Here is a 20,130-nt window from a genome sequence, read left to right as displayed (position 1 = left end):
CTCCTACTATGCTGATGGTTGTTTCAAAATGTAGCCCTACTTCTATGTCCTGTCCTGGTTTTTCCTGCTGAGAATCATCTAGACACCCTAAGTTAAATCATACCTCAAACACTGGTGTGGAGAGCTATATACTGCAAGCACCTGATTTCCGATTGAATGTTGAGACAAACTCTCATAAATCTGATGTCATGCGTCATTAGTCGTCCATCTTGAGGGTCGTGGGTAGCGGATGCAGCAGGGCACAGCACCAAAAAGTTCAACACAACCAGCAGTAATGTATAGGATAGTCTCCACCATTCATGATATAGAAAAAACTCAATGCAACCAGCAATGCTGTGCAGGATAGGCTTGGTCCTTCCCACACTGTACATTAATGCACAGATGTCACAACACTCGCCCCTCCTGCAACCCAGGCTGCAGACTGTTCACTGCAGGTCAACTAGGCCCCAGCATTTGCCCGCTCCAACGACGTCTCCAACTACGTCAATTTGAGCACATGCTGTTTCATATGCTCATGTGAGCTCAATTTGGACCTCAGCTACTTGCACTGTGCATGTGTGCAACATCAGATCACTTCTTTGCAACATGTAGTCTCTACCTCATGGATATTACCTCTTGGTGATTGGCATTTACAGGATCCCAGGGAATTGGGATTTCCATTTCTGCCATGTTTAAAGCTTCATAAACTAACAAAAACCTTCATAGGCAGTGAGCTAGCCAGTGGCAGCAGATACCACCGATGTAGGGGAGCCAGTGCTTAGTTTGAGCTGGTGGATACCGGTGGAGGCCTCAGGCACTTATTTTTGGAGACTGGCACTTATTTTTTTGCAATAGATATTTACCGAGCGCAAGAGAGAACACATCAAACAAAGAACAAACACAGGAGGAATCGAAAGACGGCAAATTTGTCACAAAGGGACAAAGCAGGAACCTGCAGGAGCAAGATAAAGGGGCAGGGAGTGACTGGTAGAGGATCAAAAAGTCATGATGTGGATTTTATACTATTAGCCTTCGTATTCAAAGCGCCGACATTTAATTGCCTCAGCCTTGGACCTCTGACCAGAGCTTCGGACAACAAAACTCATTCTTTTACAAATTAAGCACTGAGAGGAGTTCCGGGAAAGAAAGAGACACTCACACCCATACCCTGATTAGCTCCACACATGGTCAGATCCACACCCTTTTAGCATTATTGGCAAAGATACGCTACTAGGGTCATATTACATAAGCGCCCTGGGGGTGCAACTGGCATGATCGCCTGCTCTGTGTGCCCCAGGCCTCTTTGGTAGCCAGCCATATCTCGACAGGACATTCTTTCATTTGCATGGGGGTGTGGCTGCATGCAAATGAGGGAATTTCTTTGCCTTTCCACCCGTGCCATATTATGGACTTGGGCGCAAAGTCAAAGAAGTTGTTAGGAGGCGCAGTGAAAGTGCAACACAGTAAGGTGGCACACTGTCATTGCGCAGTCCTCTGGAGTGGACAAAGGGGGTCCCATGAACCCTCTAGACATCCCCCTAAAATTGGGTGCAGTCACTTACTGCACCTGAATAAAAGGGCATCTCTGTCCCATCTCTAAAGTGCAGGCAGGTGCCACCAACACAGTGAAACATGGAGCAGCTGATTAAAGCAGTTGCTCCATTATTCCACTGACTGCTCCACTCCATGGCATCCCCGAGTTCATGGCTGCTATGAGGGCAGTGCATTCATTGTAATCCGGCACACTGTTCATGTTAGCTGAACAGTGTGCCTGATATATAATACGGGCTCTGAGGGCCATCACCGGCACGTGCAGGGCTCTTGCTGTAGTTCGCAGTCAGGGCACAAGTCCTAAAAAAATAGAAGTGGGAGGACTAACCAAGTTATGCAAAATGCAAATAACATCATGGTTCATGACATCACAGCGCGTGGCATCATGGTGGGTGACGTTGTACGTGGCATCACAGGAAGTGACATCATAGGAAGTGGCATCACAACCCATAACCTCACAGGAAGTGACATCACAACAAGTGACATCAGATCTTAACATCTCATTCATATGTTTAGCAGGTCTATCATGAGTACAGTTGAGTGCACTACAAGACTTAACAAAAGAGATTTTGAGTCGAAAAAGTGATGCGACCCAATGCTAAATCTGGGCCTCAACTTATACATTTTTTTTAAAACTCTGCCACAAAGAAATTGGCAACAAAGAGAAGCATGGCAATACATCTATTCTGCTTAATTGGTTAAAAAGTCTGCATTTTAAAATATCGTATGTGATTGAGGAACCTGCTGCAGAGATCTTTGTGTGCCCAGTAAATCTCAGAGAATGATTATAATGGTGAAATAACTCTGGGGGTTAGCACATTTGCTGGAGAGATCTGTATTTTTTATAGTTCCAGTTTAGAATCAAATTAGAATAGAGGGTTAATATGTCTACTGCAAAGCACATTATGTAACATGCAGACGACATAATTGTATTTTATGTAGCCAGGTAAGTGGGTTACTGCTTTTAACACGGCAATCGTTTTGTTACATGCAGTTCACAAATTGTAATCCTTCTTTTTTTTTTTCTTTTTTTTCCGATGTTGGAAACTTTATTTATAAAAGTTAATTGAATCATCAGTTCCATCAATATGTTATGTATATGTATTCATCATTCCCATATTCTTCATAAATTTTCAGATCAATCCATCAATTCTTTACAGTCATCAATTCTTAACTGCCACAGCTGACGCGTTTCGTCCTTAAAAAGGACTTCCTCAAGGCTGTAAAAAAACAAAATAAATGCACTCAATGTACTATTCATTTCAATTGTATGAATTCTTTGTAAAATATTGTCCACTAAATTACACTTAACTCGGCCTGCCTATCTCCATTCTAAATCGCATTTACAACTTCACTGGATGGAAATCATATGTCCGCAACTTTTTTAACAACATTAAATATCTTCATTTATTATGCAAAACCTTCTCATAGTTGACCACACCATGGTATTATATATACACCAATACCCTCTGTTACAAAGAACAAAATCTGATATTTATGCTGTAACACAATTCTTTTATTTATTTTTTTAAAATGTTATTAGGCAACTTCATTGCGTGCAATATATACAAAACAAAATTTACATATTTTTTAGAATAGAGTACAGAAAATAATAATCCGAGGCTTAGATAACTCACAAATAAATACTACATTTCAATTAATCTGAAGAATAACAGAAAAATCAGAAGAGGTGATTGGCCTCCAGATTAAAGCACCACGTTGTCTAGCCTTTTTACCTTTGACTGCATAAATTGCCATTTCTTGGTTTGCTATTCCCAAAAAACGAGTTATCCAAACTTGGAAATTAGGAGGATTTATGTCCTTCAATCTGGTAGCCAATATTATTCTATATACTGCCATGCCCAAAAACAAACATAGCTCTTCCTCCTTACTATGACCCAGAGTATTGTCATACCCTAACAAAAATAAAGTAGGAGACATTTGGACCTTGTGGCCGAAAACCTCTTCCCAAAAGTCTGATATTTTAGTTTTAAACAAAGGCAGTTTACTGCATTCAGAAAACATATGTATTAGATGTGCCGGGCCCATCCCACACCGAGGACATTTATCGTCTGTTCGTTTCCCCCATGAGAACAGTTTTGTCGGTGTGAAATATAGGTTGTATTCAGTCTTATAAAATTGTGCTTTAAGAGTTGCTGTTAGAAAGATCTTGTCAGCAAGGGAGAGAATCTTATCCAAATCCACATTTGGATTATTCAATTTAGATGCCCAGCATGATTCTGTTCTTTCCATGTCATCTTGACATTGTTCCATCAACCACCGATATAATATACTTATACTACGTAGTGCAGTAAGCTATGGACATGAGATTTCTACACTTTGTAATACTCGCTGTTGTAAATGTCAATGTGTAATGTGTACCTGTGATGTAAATCGCTCTTGCACCCTGCCAAGGGATGAGAAGTGCTATAAAACAAGTAAAAAAAAATAGTGCTATTTAAATTGTTATTTGTGTAAATAATGGGACAGATCAACACATCTGATATTGTATGGATATCTCTTATTTACCAGGAATGAACAAAGTTAAAAGCATGCCTATCTTAAGTACTTGCTAAGTAATAAGCTGTGTGCTTTTGTTTGCCCTCCATCGCAATTGCATCTAGATGTAAGGCTCCAGATAGCTCCCAGCAGGCGAGCAACGCCCATAGGGCTGACAGGGTTTCAGCCCCTCCTCCCAGTCAAGTATTGCAGCCTGGGCTCAGCTGGGCAGTGTCTGGAGTTTTTTCTCTGGCATGCCAGAGTTTTTCACAGGTCTTTAAAGACCATTTTCATATTTACATACCTTTGTAAACTGGTTACTGAGGCTCAGGTTATTTTCTGGTTCCAGTATCCCCTGGGCCCCCACTCTGCCTATTCCTTACATTTGTATTTTACATTAACTGCTATAGAGTGAGGATGCATTTCATGAAAAGGAATATAAAGTAGGGTGCCAAAAGAAAAATAGCAGGCATGTGTTGTTTAAGCAGCCTGCAAAGACCTCGTCTTGACACTAAATCGGGTTATAAATAAAAAAGTATGCTCTTCTTTGTAATGTGACTTTTTGTTTCTTTGTTCCCTTCAATTATCAGTCATGGATCATTCAGGCAGCCCTAGAACACAATTAACAGTGCTTTTTATTTATATTTGCTGTTGGAAGTATGCACAGATAAGAGCTGAAAATACAGATTTAGGTGACTGTTTATTTTTGTACCGTCTGGGATATAAAAAGAATGAGCTGGTAACCCTAATCATAAGACTGAAAGTTTGTTGCAGGATCAGCACATTATTTATTTCCTTCAGCCTCGATCCCTGAATAATTCCATAATAGCAATAGTTTAACTTATATCTGAAACCCTACGCCGCCCTCAATAACATGCTGAATTACTTCAAGTGTCTGGGAATGCACCCTGCATTCAGACAAAACACTCCTCATTCTCACCATTCACTTTCACGCTCACCCTGCACTCACAGCAATCACAATGCACTCACACTGATCACCATTCACTCACATCATTCACCCGCTCACTCTGCACTCACAGTGATCACTTTGCACTCACAATTCACTTGTGCTGTTCACCCTGTACCTCAACCTACACTCATGTGACATTTCACTCACCTGTCCCCCTCACTGCTCAATCTACAATCTGAGTAAAACAAGTGCATCACTAACCATGCATTAATTTGTCCCCCTCTGCACTTACATCCGCACCCAAATTCATATGGTCACCTCACTCACCCTGCAGTCACTCCTCTTACCCTACTCTCACACTGTCGCATCGCTCACCGTGCACTCACATGGGCACTCCTGCCACCCACACAGCACAGAGGGTTAATGTGCCTGCTAGAAAGAATATGTTCCATGCAGGTCACAGAACTGAGTTTGAGTAAACTATGAGCAGCGCTATAAAAAATGAAATATTTGTCAGAAAGGTGCTATAGAGAGATGAGGTGCATTGTTGGTGAGTGGTAGTGAGGGAATTTATGGAGAAGGAGGAAATGGGGGAGGAGGCGCCAAAAAAGACTTTTGCACAATGTGCGACCATTGCTAGGGCCTGCACTGGCTGGGAGTGTTAGCCCCCAGTGGCGGCTCCTCCACTATGGCGAGGAGAGTCGCCCCACTGCTTTTGCGCAGTGGAAAGGAAATATAAAATGATAACTTTAAGTTATTATCATTTTATGTTTCCTTTGTGGGTGGGCTGCTCTGCTCAGGGAGCAGGGCAGGGCAGGAGTGGTTTGCCCACTCCCAAGTGCGCAATGACTTTTTAGTCTGCCCTCTCGGCCTGCCCAAACCAGTCATGAGCACTATCCCCTTCTCTATGGAGGCTGCATTACAGCCTGCATGGAGAACATGCCCACCACTACAGCCCCTGGCTGAGCACCATCTCACGGTGCTCAGACCAATCACAACGCTGCATTGCAGCTTTGTGATTGGCTTGGAGGAGGAAGCCTGGCGGCCTGCTTCCTGTTCTTGAAGTCGGAAGCAGGAGAGCAGGAGCAGGACCAGAGACACAGGACCTAGCCATCGGAAAGGTACATTTTTATTTTTTCCCTCATATGACCCCCCCCCTCACCCTGCGGGACACTCCACGCCCCCCGCACTTGCAACCCCACCCGCAAGCCATGGCAGCCACCTCTGTTCCCCCGCCCACCCCCCCCCCCCCCCCCCGGAGTTCAGGTCTAGTTGTGCCCATGGCTCCCAGCCAGGACACTTGAACAAATGTAGGCCTTATGGCCCCATAAATTTTGCTTTTGTTTTGGGCCCAGGTGGAATTTAAAATAACAAACCACTTTGCGGGCTACTCATTGCTGCTCAGTACATAAGCTGCAGAAAATTGCTCCAGGACATTTTGGCCCAACTTCTGGGGAGGCAGCGTCCATCCTGTGAAAAGAGTGGGTAGACACCTCTAACCGTGTGCACTCCCGCCTTGTGCTCTGAGTACAATTATTTGTCGTCGTTTCCTGGTACCCATCGACCCTGTCTTCATCACCGGGACATTTAATGTACTATAAAGAGTCTAGTCCCTGGGACAGACATGTGAAGATTGTGAATGCACCATCAAATCCTGAATGTCTGGTCAGCCAATGTTGCACAAACACGCTAATTCCTGTCAAAGAAAAGAGACATATTAACATCTCTCTACCCTTTCTGTCCTTCGAATGCGTAGGAGGCCTAATGCAGCAGAACTCTCCGCATTAGAAGAGAACACGGGCTGTGGAGTCATTTCTGCGGCAGCCTTTTTTCCCCTCCAAGACCCCTCTCCCGAGCCAGCCAAGTACACCTGCTAACAGCATCCCTAGGACCAATCAACTGATACTGGGTTGCGGAGAGTTCGCCATCTGCAGAAGCGTGGAAGGCGAGCTGCAGGTCTCCGAGAGGTCTGTAAAAGGGAGCGCAAGATCAAAGCAGACAGCAGCACGAAGCAAAGCAAACCATTTACCTAATTACCCACCAACAGGCCAAAATCAATTTGGGCTGAAACAAATGTTCTCAGAGCGATGCTTAATAGCCATAATTGCAGCGCCATTCATTCGGGAACATTTGCACCGGTTTTCCTGGAACAGAGCATAGAAATCCTTCAGAGTTTCTAAAAGCCGCTATCAAGTGAGGGATCTTCCTGTACATGTAAGCTCTGTAATATCAAGATACCTTTCCCACTATTAATTTCTATCACCATCTGACCCGACAGTGCTTCAACCAGCCGCGGACAGTGTATTTCAGCTTGGAATATCACGCTACAATAGTCCACAAAATACAAAATGCACAAATACGTGCATTCAGTGGTTGTTGCTGACTGAGGCGATACATGCATGTTAGGGCATGATATGCCCCAGTGACACCTTGATCTTGATAGCCCCAGTGTCGGATGTAATATCCATAAATTCTGGCACAATCTTACTCGGTGGGGTTTTAAATGTATTGGGCAGCTGTTCCAGGTTTTGCCAAACATCATGCGGATTTTGGTGTTTACCAGAACAAAATGAGAATTTTCTGAAGCGTTTTCCCCTGGTAGATTTCAACATGTTTGATCTACCGAAATTTACCTGGGGTGTCTGACCTTTATTGCAATCGGTAAATACAGAGTATGGTTAACTTCCCAAAAATAGTAATTGCAACTAAGGGGCTGATTACGATGGTGGACGGATCGCCACCTCCGGCCTGGCCGTGGCGATCCGCCCGCCATCATAAGGTGAATTGCCACTTTTCCGCCGGTCTGCAATCTTTACGATTGCCGGCCGGCTTGGGCACATATATGGTGGCGGTGCCTAGCAGGCACCGCCATCCATATTATGATGTTGGGTTTTTAAGGCCTGTCCATGGCGGCGATGCTGCCATGGAAAGGCTGGCAGGCAATGGCTTAGGGGGCCCGTTGTGGGCCCAGGGGGTGGTGGGGTGCACTTGGGGGGTACCTATGGTACCCTCTGCATGTCCACACACCAGGTCGCAGGCACTGCGCGGTGCCTGCCACGTTGTGCATGGACATGCACAACATGGCATTTAACCATTGCGGCGGGTGCTGCAGCCAGCAGCACCTGCCGCAATGTTAAATCGCCAGATGCGACCGCCGCGGTGGTGGTCGCATCATGATTAGGATGGCGGGACCGCCGCATGGCAGGCGGGCGGTCCCGTTACCGTTAGGGTGGCGGGCGGACTAAAGTCCACCCACCATCATTAATAGGCCCCTAAGTGTTTGAGCAGTGATCGTAAAAATACAGGACACTTGTAATAAGGTCCCAAGAGCCGTCAGTTCTTTAGACTGCCATTTCCATGGGTAAATATTTCATCAGTCAGGGCTTGGTTTTAGCCTGAGTAGTGAAGAAATATCTTCAGAGTTCTGGAGGCAGAGCTGTATCCAGAAAAAATGCCACCGATGAATTGTGAGGATACTATAGCGTGGGTCATTCCTCCAAAAGAGTTGCTTCCTGGTTTACCTCTATCTCCAGAAATTCGGAAATTTTCTATTATCACCCAATTTTAAGTCTGGCTCCAAGTCTCTAGCTGACAACTCATACCTTACCAGCAAATATTTTATACCATGTCACAGAAAGAAGGGATGCATGGAAGGCCATTTTCCATGCTGAATCTCCAACTTTTAAGCTCTCTACTACAGACGATGCATTAGATGCGACAGCTGATCTGCTATCCAAAGGAAAGTCAACAGATTATGCTAATTAGCTAAAGGCATTTTTTAGGGGCATATTTATCAAGTAATCATGCAGCGCAGCAAGTCACATTGCTTCACTGCTCTGCGTGACAGGGAAAGGGTAGGCATGCGCCATACTTAATATACAGTGTATTCCTTTCATTTCCCAGCGCTGGCGCACAATGTGCTGCCTAGCGCCAACACAGGATCCCTTGCACCATGGTGCAAGGGTGCCTCGTTGAAAGCAGGATTGTTTTTTTCACAGGAAGGGATACCTTCTGCACAAAAACAATCCCCTGAGGCATTTTACTCTTTCTATGTTTAATGCCAGTGCTTTAAATGGGCCGGTACTGTCCGGTACCGAGTACCAGCACTTTTTTATTTTGAGAGGGAGCGTACCGGCACTTCTCAAGAGTAATGCTATACTTTTAATTTGAGAGTACCAGCACTTCTCAGAAACAAGCAGGTACTCTGGTACAGAGTACCTGCACTTCTGTTTTTCCATTTCAAGCACTGTTTAGTGCTGAATGCAGCACACATGGAAAGGGGAAGTAACGAGGAGAAATAAAGATACGCCTAGTCAGAGTAAAACAGCTTGATTGAGTACTGACCATAAATAGGTTCAGAAACACTCTGCATGAAAAAGCATATGAAAGGGTAGGCACGGCTTCTCAGTAATAGCAGAGGAGCATCACCCCACTGCCAGCAGATGAAAAATAAAATTATAATAAAACAATTTTATTATCATTTTATTTATTACTACCTGAGCAGCCTGAGTCATGGAGTCTTGGGCTGGGAGACCATGCCATGGCAGTGAGGAGTGGAGTTAACTTACAAGTGTGCATGTCAGTTTGGCTGGCTGTCTCAGGCTGGTCAAACAGACATGCACACTTATATTTCTCCAACCCAGCTGTGTTGCACAGCAGGGTTGGGGAAAGCCACAAGCTCCCTGTGCCTGAGCAAGTGTCAGAACAGCCCACTCAGGCCAATCCAGATGCTTCTCTCATGCTAGGTAGCGCATGAGAGCAGCGTCTGGATTGGGTGGGAAGCCTGTGCTGTGGCCCATGGAATTTCCGGGAGGGGAGCACTGAGGCGGTCAGTGGCAGATGAGACTTTCTTTAAAAAATACCCCTCCACTTTAGATTGGCGGCCGCTGCCAGTGCGAAAGGGGTAGGTGAATGTAAGACAAGAACTCAGCAACTAAAGACAGAAGGTAAGAACAGATATAACAATTCTTGATCTTCATTAACTTTACATATTCAGCCAACATTTGGAAGTAAATGTTATAATCATAGATATTCCCAGTCTGAGGAAAATGTTAAATTCTACCTACAAAAATTTCTATGTTATCAGAAATTGTTTTAGTCACATTAATGAAGTTTGGTAAAGCAATTTCCTCTCTCTCCAGGAGATAGAAATATTACATCCACCGAAACGCGGTCACTGCTATTACAACTTCCAAAATTACTAGGACATTTGTCCAACATGTTAATCTTGCTCCAGGTCAAAGGAGATTGTTTTCTTCTTGTTACTTGCAATGTCAGTCCTCTATTCCTCTATTCCTACCCTATTGTCTCTAGTCTATCTTGAAATCTACTGTGACAATCAGCTAAATCAACTGGATGGTAAAGGTTCTTAGGCTCTCTGACCATTACCCTAATCTTGCATGTTTGCTTTTTGACTTTTGTCAGTCTTTAAACAGGACATTTAGGACATCTGTCATGCCTTTTGTCACTGCAACTTAATTCATGGAGGTGTGTCAGTGTCAGTCAAGTACTCATCAGATTCCTTGTTGTTCTTCACAAAGTATGTTCCCTCAGCAGGACCTGTGTACCTCTGATTGTGTTTCTTCTATCTCTTTGGCCATTGCTCCCTTTCTGTCCTAAATTATCAACACTGATTTCCCTTTGTCTTTCATCGTCTTGGTCTTCAGGCTCTTCATTAATTGCCTCTGATCTCATCACTTTGAGCAGCACTTCTTTCTTTCTCCTTTCAGTTTTCAGCAATGTTTCTTCGCAATGCAATTCCAGGTTCAAGAGACACCAGTTCATCATCAGATGCTGTAGATCACAGTGGAATCTCTTCTGCTCCGTTCTCTGCTTCAGAGGAGTTCTCCAACACCCTATTCTGTTTCAGTTCTCCAAGTGCCTCTAGAATCTCGGCATATCCAAAGTCTCAGCCTGTGATCCTAGCTGTCACTCGCTGCTGCGGATTCTGCTTCTCCAAGCGGTTATGGATCCGACTGTGACTCTGTTGCATGGGGTTGAGGATTCTCAGGCTGATCCTCTAATTTATCCTCTGACTTTTATGAAACTTCAGATCAAGGTGGGCTTGAAGAATTAGCAGAGGTTGGCTCCCTTTCTTACTCGTCTCATCTCGCTCTATTTGTATGTGAAGGTTAAATCCAGTTAGGCAAGCTGCACATTTGAGGGATTTGTTGGTCACTAGGATGACCTAGTACAGACCTTGCTAACATTATTCTAGGCACATGAACCCAGTCTCCACGGTTCAGGTCATGGCAGGAGGCAGTTTTTATGTCTGGTGTTGCAATGTCACCCCGATGAGAGATAGAACAGACAACATCAGTCAATCCTTTGCAGTACTCGAGAACTAGGGGGCTGATTGCGATGGCGGATGGACGTATCAGAAACAGGCGGACGTATTGGAAACAGGACCATCCGGCATGCTGTCGTCGGTCCTGTTAGAGGCATTACAATGCGACTGCCACCACGGCGGTCGTAATGCCTATGTTGTGCATTGCGGCGGATGGTGCTGGCTGCAGCACCAGCCGCAATGCAAAATAGGGACACCTGACATATCCCTGCACTACGTGTCAGACACCATGCAGTAATATTGTAATATGGTGGGTGGGAAACCTGCTTATGATGGCGGTGAGACCGCCACCGACAGGCTGTCGGTGGCGGTCTCACCACCATCGTAATCAGACCCTAGGTCATCAGTGATATTCACAAGTGCAGCTTCTGGAACAGAGGGAAATCGCATTGATCTTCCCATCAATACTTCATATGGGGAGTGTTAGGTCCTTCCGCTGGAGTACTTTGAATGCTCATCAGTACCAGGGGGAGTGCATCTGGCCAATTAAGAGATGTATAAGTGCAGAATTGAGCTAATTCTACCTTAATTGTTCCATTTAGTTTCTCTACAATGTCATAGGTTTCTGGTCTGTAATTGCAATGGAATCTCTGGTCAATGTCTATGGCTGTACATAGTAGCTGCCTCACCTCATTTTTTAAGTGAGTCCCTTGCGGGATAAATTCCCTCAGGTGTAGTTTGGAAACTGTCTGACTATCCAATCTCCTTGTAGGGTAGACCTCAAACCAGTGGGAAAATAAGTATACAATGACAAATATGTACCTCAGTTGGTTGCAACGGGGCATCTCCAAACAATTGACCCAGAGACAATTAGAAGGGTCATTAGATTTTCCTATGTGACTCATTGTCACAACAACTTTTTTCCCCACATTCTTTCTCTGACATGTCATACATCTCTGACACAAATTCTCAGCCATAATCCAAAATTGAGGATTGTACCAAAACCGCTTGAAAGCCTGGACCATTCCATCGCAACTGACATGGATCGGGCCATGCATATGTCTCATCATGGCAGGCAACGTGGAATCGGGCAGAACTGGTTTTCCTTCCCAATAAACCCAAATGTCACTGGCATCCTTCACACAATCCACCTTTTCCCACCTTTTCAATTTCAGGGGCTTCATGTTACAATTCTTTTAGTTCATTACAGGTCCGTACTATGTTCAATAAGATATTTGAGACTGTCCCTTCCTCTGTAGTGCACAGTTTATCCAAGTGGAATGTGCTGGAGTCAAGGGCACAATACTGGGCGACTTCATCTGCGTATCGATTACCTCTAGTGACCAAGTCATCGGCACTCTTGTGTGCAGCACACTTCACGACAACTATCTCCTTTGGTAATTGGAATGTATTCTGTAAATTTGAGATGTAAAAAAATCCTTTCCGTGACCAAAACTGTCCAAAATCAACAGGGCAATGATTTCTGCCACTTGTTTTGAAGTTACATGACAGAGGTAGGATGCTTCTCCAATTTGATTAAAGATACAGCTGGACTAGGCTGCTCTTAAAATGCCACACTGTCTCTCAAACAGGAGTCATCAACAAATAATATATGATGAGGTTCGGCAAGAGACACACCCAATATGTCTGGTCGCAGTTTGGTGCATAATTCAGTTACACCTATACAATTGTGGTCACACTCATATTCATTATCTTCATCTGGTGTGGGCAAAAAGGTCGCAGGATTGAGGGTATTACACCTCATCAATGCAACATTTTCCGCAGCAATAATGATTCTCTCCTAGCAAGTTAGACAGCTATTGATCAGATTCTGTCTGCGTAATGACAATTTCAATGGAATGAGGAACCAAAACTATCAAGAGGTGGGCCAATAGAAAGTTCTCGGTCGGTTGTATATTCAGACTAACTGCTGCAACATCTTTGAGACAACCAGGTAATGCTGTAGCTACTGGGTGAATGATAGCTCAAAAATAAAGAATACGTTTTGCCTCACCATGAGTCTGTGCCAACACAGATAATCCACACCTATCACATTTATGACTGAAAAATAAAATGTCTTTGTTGTAGTGTGGCATTCCAAGAGACGGTGCACTACAAAGCAGATTTGTAAGCTCTTGGAAGACCCCCATGCAATCATCATCCTTTGGCACTGAGTTATTGACATCGATCTGCATGAAAGGGAAAATTTGGAAATCCACTCTCAGCAGTATCCTACCATTATCAAAAACATTCCCACCTCTCTTTGTTTGGTGGGAAACTTCATTTTAACTACAGTTTCAATGTGCTCATGGGACACTCAACTGGTGCCTTCTCAATCTGATATCTGAGGTATTTGACTTCATTCTGGCATATTGTAATTTCTCTGGAGGTATTTGACTTCATTTTGACATATTGTAATTTCTCTGGAGAAACTTTATGCCCATTCTCAGCAAGGTAGTTGAGCAGTGCTGTTGAGTCTTGTCTGCAAGCTTTTTGTCAATGACGCCACAAGAAGGTAGTCAATATAGTGTATTAGACTGTATGTAGCTACATAGCATCTGTAGGGTTTCTAGGTTTTTCTTCAGGATCTGATTGAAGTATGAGGGGCTTTCCGTATATCCCTGAGGAGCTCAACACCACACAAGAATTTTCTCTTGGATTCTGAATTTGATTTGATGAGGCAGTGATTCCCTTTGTGCAAGGGGACTTTGTGCAAGGGGAAGGAAAGGAATGCCTGGCATAATCCAATGACCATGAACTACTCGGCTGCTGAAGGAATTTGGACAGGATTACGGCTAGATTCTGTACAACTGGATATCATGGGATGACATTTTTGTATATTTTACAGAAATGCTGCACTATTCTCCACTTCTTATTAGCTTTTTGCAAGTCCATAATCGGAGAGTTACTTGGACTCCCTATAACTTCTCTTAGGATGCCCTATTCAACCACATCCTCAATGATCGGGGTGAAATCTGCTACGGCCTCTTGGGTCAACTTGTAGGGCCGTGTCTGAGGGAAAACTGTATCAAATCTGAGGGTAATCTTTAGAGTCTTTGCATCCTTGATTAATCCCACCTCTCTGCCAGTGAAATACCACACCTCCATTCTGAATATTTTTTTAAATGTCAGGATGTAAATCTTCCTTTGTAAGAACAGGGTACGGTCTCACTGTGGACTCTTGGGATTTTAATTTGAATTCAGCGTCTGAAGCTTGGGTCTCTATTTCTGCACCATCAGGTGTACAATAGATCACACAGTTGAGTTTACAAACCAAGTCTCTTCCCAACAGATTTACAGGACTTGAATGGCATATCACAAATATATGATGGTCTTGAATGGTGCCCGTTTTCACTGGAACAGTAGCTGAAACCTGGTTAGTATGCCGCAGATCCATGATACTTAGAACTTGGATTTTCCTTCCCAAGAGGGGTACGTTCAGGACCTCAACCAGCCTGACGGTTCAACAAATGGCTCCGGTGTCAATCAGAAAGGACACGGGAAATTTGTTAACTTCAACATCCACATACTGACTACTCTGATCAACTTCCAGAACTGTGGCAAGTACACAATTCTCCTCCCACCTCAGGCACCATCATTGGGCCTCCTCAAATCCAACGGGACTCTCAAACATGATCGGAACCTGGGTTACAGTAGTAACAAATAGGTTCTGGTGAGACTTAGCTTGGGGGTGGAATAGAGTGCTTTCACTTGCATCTGGATAAGTACCACAGAGCTTGGAGCAGTACCAGTCTTGGGCCCTTTGGATTAATTCCATGGGGCTTCTGTTGGGCCTAGCCCTCTCTGAAAGGTCACCCCCAAACCTTTTGCCTTTTTCCCTCCATTGTTTTAATGCTTGTGCTCACTCCTCTAACCATGGTTCATTTGACTTGCACCTGACTGGCATATTTCATTTATTTATAAGTCCCTTGTAGAGTGATATATCATATACTCAGGTCCTGTAAATTAAATACTACCAGTGGATCTGCAGCATATTATCTGCCACCCACTTAAGTAGTCTCTAAAAATATGTTCCTGGTCTGCCATTGCAGCCTGAATGCAGTTTCAAACTGCCAATTCGACTTGCCAGTATGACCCGCTTGTCAAGCCTTAAACCCCCCCCTTTTAGTGCACAAAAGCCATCCATATGGTAGGCCCTAGGTAGCTCATAGTGCAGGGTGTATTGTAATTAAAAGGTTGGACATGCACTTTCAAGTTTTACATGCCCTGGTATTGAAAAACTCTTGAAGTCATGTTTCACTACTATGAGGCCAAACTGTCCCATAGGAAAACATTGGGTTGCTAACTTTTTTATTGGCGCCAGGTACGCTTTTCATGTTTGATATCTATGAAATTGTAACAAACAATCCTCTTTAGTGGAAAATAAGTCTGATTTTACAGTACAATTTTGAAAATGCAACTTTAAAAAAGTTGGCATTTTCCTGCCCTAAGCCATCTGGTGCCTTTGCTCTCTCCTGGGTCACATGACTGGTTGAAACTGGCAGTTAGACTTTGTAAATTCCTCCCAGATAGTCACACAATAGAGGGACTAGGTGTGCCTGGACTGGGCTCTGCTTTTGCACAAAGGACTTGTCACCACTGCATTGTTCATGAAACCAGCTTGGAGCCAGGACAGGAGAGGTGGAAAACTTCAATAACTTCAAAGGAAATTCTCTAAAAACTTCTTCTACTTCAAAGCTGGCACGCGATATAAATATTGGACCCTGAGACCCAAGTCTTCAGTACACTCTTGGACCTGTGGAAACTCCAGAAGAAGGACTGCTGTGCTGCTTTAATGGCAGAAGAACTGCCATTCTGCAGCCCTGCTACTCTGCTGCTCTGCTGCCTGCTGGTCTACTTGTTAAGAAGGAAGACTGGACCTACAGAAGCTATTGTTATCAATCGATTGACATTTTCCACTATTAAATTGCGCAAGAGTATTCTTCTGATTATCATTCTTGCATGACACCATGCACAATCAACTAGATATTCAAACAAAACATCAAACACTGTCCATGTCGGGACTCAATAATGGGATCACATCAGTAGGCTGGCCCTTAGTGTGTCAAATTTCACCTTCACACCCACTAGAAGTGAACACAAAGGGCCTGATTATGAGTTTTGGCCATCCTGGGGTGGGCATGCACGCCACCACCACCCTCCTGGACTGCCAAAACTCACCGCCGCCCACCCACCAGATTATAAGCAATCTTGTGGTCTGCCATGCGGGCAGCATGGGGATCCCACGGCAGTGCTGTTTAAAGGCTCATTGTGAGCCTTAAACAGCAATGCCACAGGACTGCCAGTGCACGTTCCTGCATGGGAAGGAATCCACCATGTTGTGCATTCTTTCCTGTGCAGAAACTGGGTGTGCATATCTAAATGGGGGCACAACATGTGCCCCCCTGCATGCAACCCCATGCACAGGGGCAAGAGGGGGCCTTGTTGGGTTGTATGGCCCCCTTTCTGTCCACACCCCCAGCAGTTATATGCAGAAAGAACCTCCATGACACCGCTGGCAGTGAGGAAAGCAATATTATCATTGGCGGTGCCTCAGGCACCACCAAGCATATTGCAGCCCTCAGACTGCCACGGGACCGGGAAAGTGTGCAAAGTGCCTATAGCAAACAAGAAAAAAGGTTAATTGAGAAAGATGACTATGTGCAGCTTGACGAGTGCACATTGTGGAAAACCTAGCGAGAGACCACTGGGGCAGCCAAAGTAGGAGATGACAGGGATAAAATCATCTTTTGTGCAGCTGCTATTGTTCAAGTATTTAAAAAGGTTTCTGTGACCTTAAATGAGCCTCCTCGTTGCAGCATGAGCCAGCATGAACAAGGTGTGTGCCCTTCCCACGTGGCTCAGCAGTAGTGGAAGCATTTTCCATTCAATGCGGGGTAGGCATGATGTATACTTTAAATGCACTACAGCAGATAAGAGTTTAGAAAGTTTCAAAAGAAAGACGTAGGGCAAATATTTTTTTGACCCTTTAAACCTCTCAGCAGTTATTCCCCTGGCAGTAGCATAGCCAGGGTGCCTGACCCCTAGAGCGAGGAAGGAAATGGGCACCTGGTCTATTGTTTAAAGTATCAAATGCAGTAATAATCAGGGTTCAATGCACCCCTTCGGTCTCTGGGTCCCAGTAGCGCTTCACTTCTGCACCAATGGAAGTTATGCCTCTGGTTTTCGATAAAAGTTTTAAAAGGTGCTAACTGCACTCCAGAGATGACTGGAGATTCCTTAAGTGCAGAAGGAGATGAGGGACCTTCGGCAATCGAGCACAATCAATCAAATAAGGCTTGGCACACAGATCCACCTGCTAATAAAAGCCAGCCAAGAAATCAGAATGAGGTACAAGTATGCAACAAATGTCCACTCGGGTTTAATATTTGTTGGACATGGCCCTTTTTGCAGGGTCTTCCCCAGATTGTTGCCTCCTGTTGCTGAACCCATTTTCGTTGCAGCAAGACTCTGTGCACTTTTTTCTTGCTAACCAGTGGCAAAGTGCTTGAGCCCATTCCCGAAAAACATGGTACAATTGGCATCTACCCAATTGATACAGATAATTTACCTGTAAGTCCCTAGTAAATGGTACTACATGTATCAAAGGCCTGCAAATGAAATGCTACAAGTGGGTCTGCAGCAAACATGTCCCCGGCCAGCCACTGCAGCCTGTAGTGAAGTTTTCAAATGCCAGTTCGACCTAGCACAATACATCTTTTGCCAGGCCTAAACCTTCCTTTTTAATACAAATCAGTTACCCCTATAGGGCAGAGTACATTATATTTAATAAGTAGGTCACATGTAGTTAAGTTTTACATGTCCTGGCAGTAAAATACCCTAAGGTTGTTTTTCACTGTTGTAAGGGCTAATCCCTCCCATTGACTAACATTGAGTTACTTTATTACATTTAATAAGTGACAACTTTCGATAGGGAGCAGATTTGTGGATAGGACAGGTTTCCCCCCGCACACAGTTAGGTTGCTAGGTTGGCACATGGTATAAATATTGGACCTCCAGAGCCACACTTCTGAACACTCCTGGAGCTCTGAACATCACAGAAGAATGAATGCCCTTCCACCAGAGGACTGCCCTGCTGCTACCAGAGGACTACCCACCTGCTTCAGGACTGCCCTGCTCTCTGAGAAGGCAGACTGGACTTGCTCCTTTCATCCCAGGCTAACCTAAGGGATGCCAAAGGTCAGTTGCTTGATCTCTTTTCTGAGCTACAGGGACACAACAAGCTCCAGAAGCTTCCCTACAACTGCCCGGCTGAACTATCACACTGGACCTGCTTGGACCTGCAACTAAACCTGCCTTAGTCCTGCCGGCCTCTACTGCAGTGAGGTCCTGATCCCAAGAGGTGCCTCCCTAGGTCCTGGTCCCTTGGCTGGCATCAGTTAATCTCCTCCCAAGAAGAAAGGTTAAATTCTAAAGTTTTAGGCTCTTTGAGAACAGTCCTTTTGTGCCCAGACTCTGCCGCGTGAGATGACCGCCACCGCGAAGCTCTGGTGAAGATCTGTCCTTCATGCTACTGCAATTTCGAGCAACAAACAGCAAAGCGAGATCTGTTCTTGGGCTACATCAATGACAGCCTGTGGTGACTGTTAATATAAGGATATAGCAAAGACCCTCAGAAATGCCCTGACCGACTCTTAGAGCTACAGTGATAACATCCCTTGCTGCACAGACTGCTCTTCACGCTCTCTTTGCACCTCAGTGCCTTCTCGATTGCAAACGTGACTCTTCACGCCAGACTTCGAGAAGGTAACTTTTTTAACAGGATTAACCTGGTTCCTGTATCGAGCCTGCGCTCCATTGCAGTAGATCTGAAAGTAAGACTTTCAAATGGTCTAACGCGACCAGATGATCACACAAGGCACTTTGTGCTTTTAGGTGCTATTTTTGCCTAAAACTGAAACCTCCGAACTATCGGGTTCTACTGACTGGATTTTTGTCTTTCTGTTAACATCATTTGCATTAACTGACCCGTGTAAAAGCAACATTTCGCACTGGTTGATTGGTGCAAATCACGATAGAGGATTGCATCAGCACAGGAGCAGTCCATGTTATCCTTCCTAAGATGCCCAGGGAGAGGGGCAGCTGCATGCTGGTGTTTTTGCAGTTAACATGTAAAGCAGCTGATATCCTTTGCGAGATAAAGTTCAATGAGAGATGCCATCATGCCCAACCCTACTCTACCCTCCGCGTCCTACGCTGACTTGGTTTAAAATTGTAAAGGTGCTCCCCATACAGTTAAACTTATTTTTATTTGAAAGGCAGAGTACTAGCACATCCCTGCAAGGATGCTATAATGTTAATGGGACTGTACAGACATATCTAAGAAGGAAGCATGTACTTTCTAATAAAGTGCGTGCACTTACATTCTCCCCTTCACAAGTCGCTTGATAGTTTTCAGACAATTTGTTTTGTCCTTCCTAAGAAATATGGCAGCTCCTCAAGTATATGTCAATTTTGTGCTGAAAAAAACGGAACCCATGTGCATGTTTTTATAGAAATGACTTCTCTTGATGTATAATACATCTCTGAAAAGTACAATTTCTTTTATATCTTTGTGTTTTCAGCAATGTCTTCCCCAAATCTTTTTTACTGTTAGAGAGATGTATTTACATTGCTACCTTATAAATTCTACTTCTTTAATATTTTGTGAGCTAGATTTATAAAGGTGTACTTCTAAATTCTGCTTAAAAATGTGTATGTAATTTAGAAATGTTGGTTCTCAACCAACTTTATTTTCAAACTTAAGAATATAAGTGTTTTTCCCGCAATATGGCAAGTACATTAATGTTCACCTGAGTTCAAATGACCTGCCAAAATTACCTGTGGCTCATGGCTCATGGAACAGATCTCCACTTGCGCAAATGTGTAGTCACAAAAATATTTT

The 20,130-nt window shown here is 44.2% G+C and overlaps 1 long non-coding RNA gene across 1 annotated transcript in view; it reads right to left on the bottom strand.

The window, feature by feature from the left end:
- Nucleotides 1-2,564: 2,564 nt before the first annotated feature.
- Nucleotides 2,565-20,130, bottom strand: part of LOC146867602 (uncharacterized) — a 356,358-nt gene continuing 338,792 nt past the window's right edge. Inside the window, exon 6 of the long non-coding RNA XR_014966110.1 lies at nt 2,565-2,750. This is a non-coding gene — a long non-coding RNA (uncharacterized LOC146867602). The remainder of the gene's footprint in view (nt 2,751-20,130) is intronic.

Source organism: Triturus cristatus, chromosome 1_2 (assembly GCF_964204655.1).
Source record: "Triturus cristatus chromosome 1_2, aTriCri1.1, whole genome shotgun sequence".
NCBI classification, from domain to species: Eukaryota; Metazoa; Chordata; class Amphibia; order Caudata; family Salamandridae; genus Triturus; species Triturus cristatus.
Note: the sequence above shows the minus strand (reverse complement) of the source record. Positions and strands in the feature narration are given on the sequence as shown.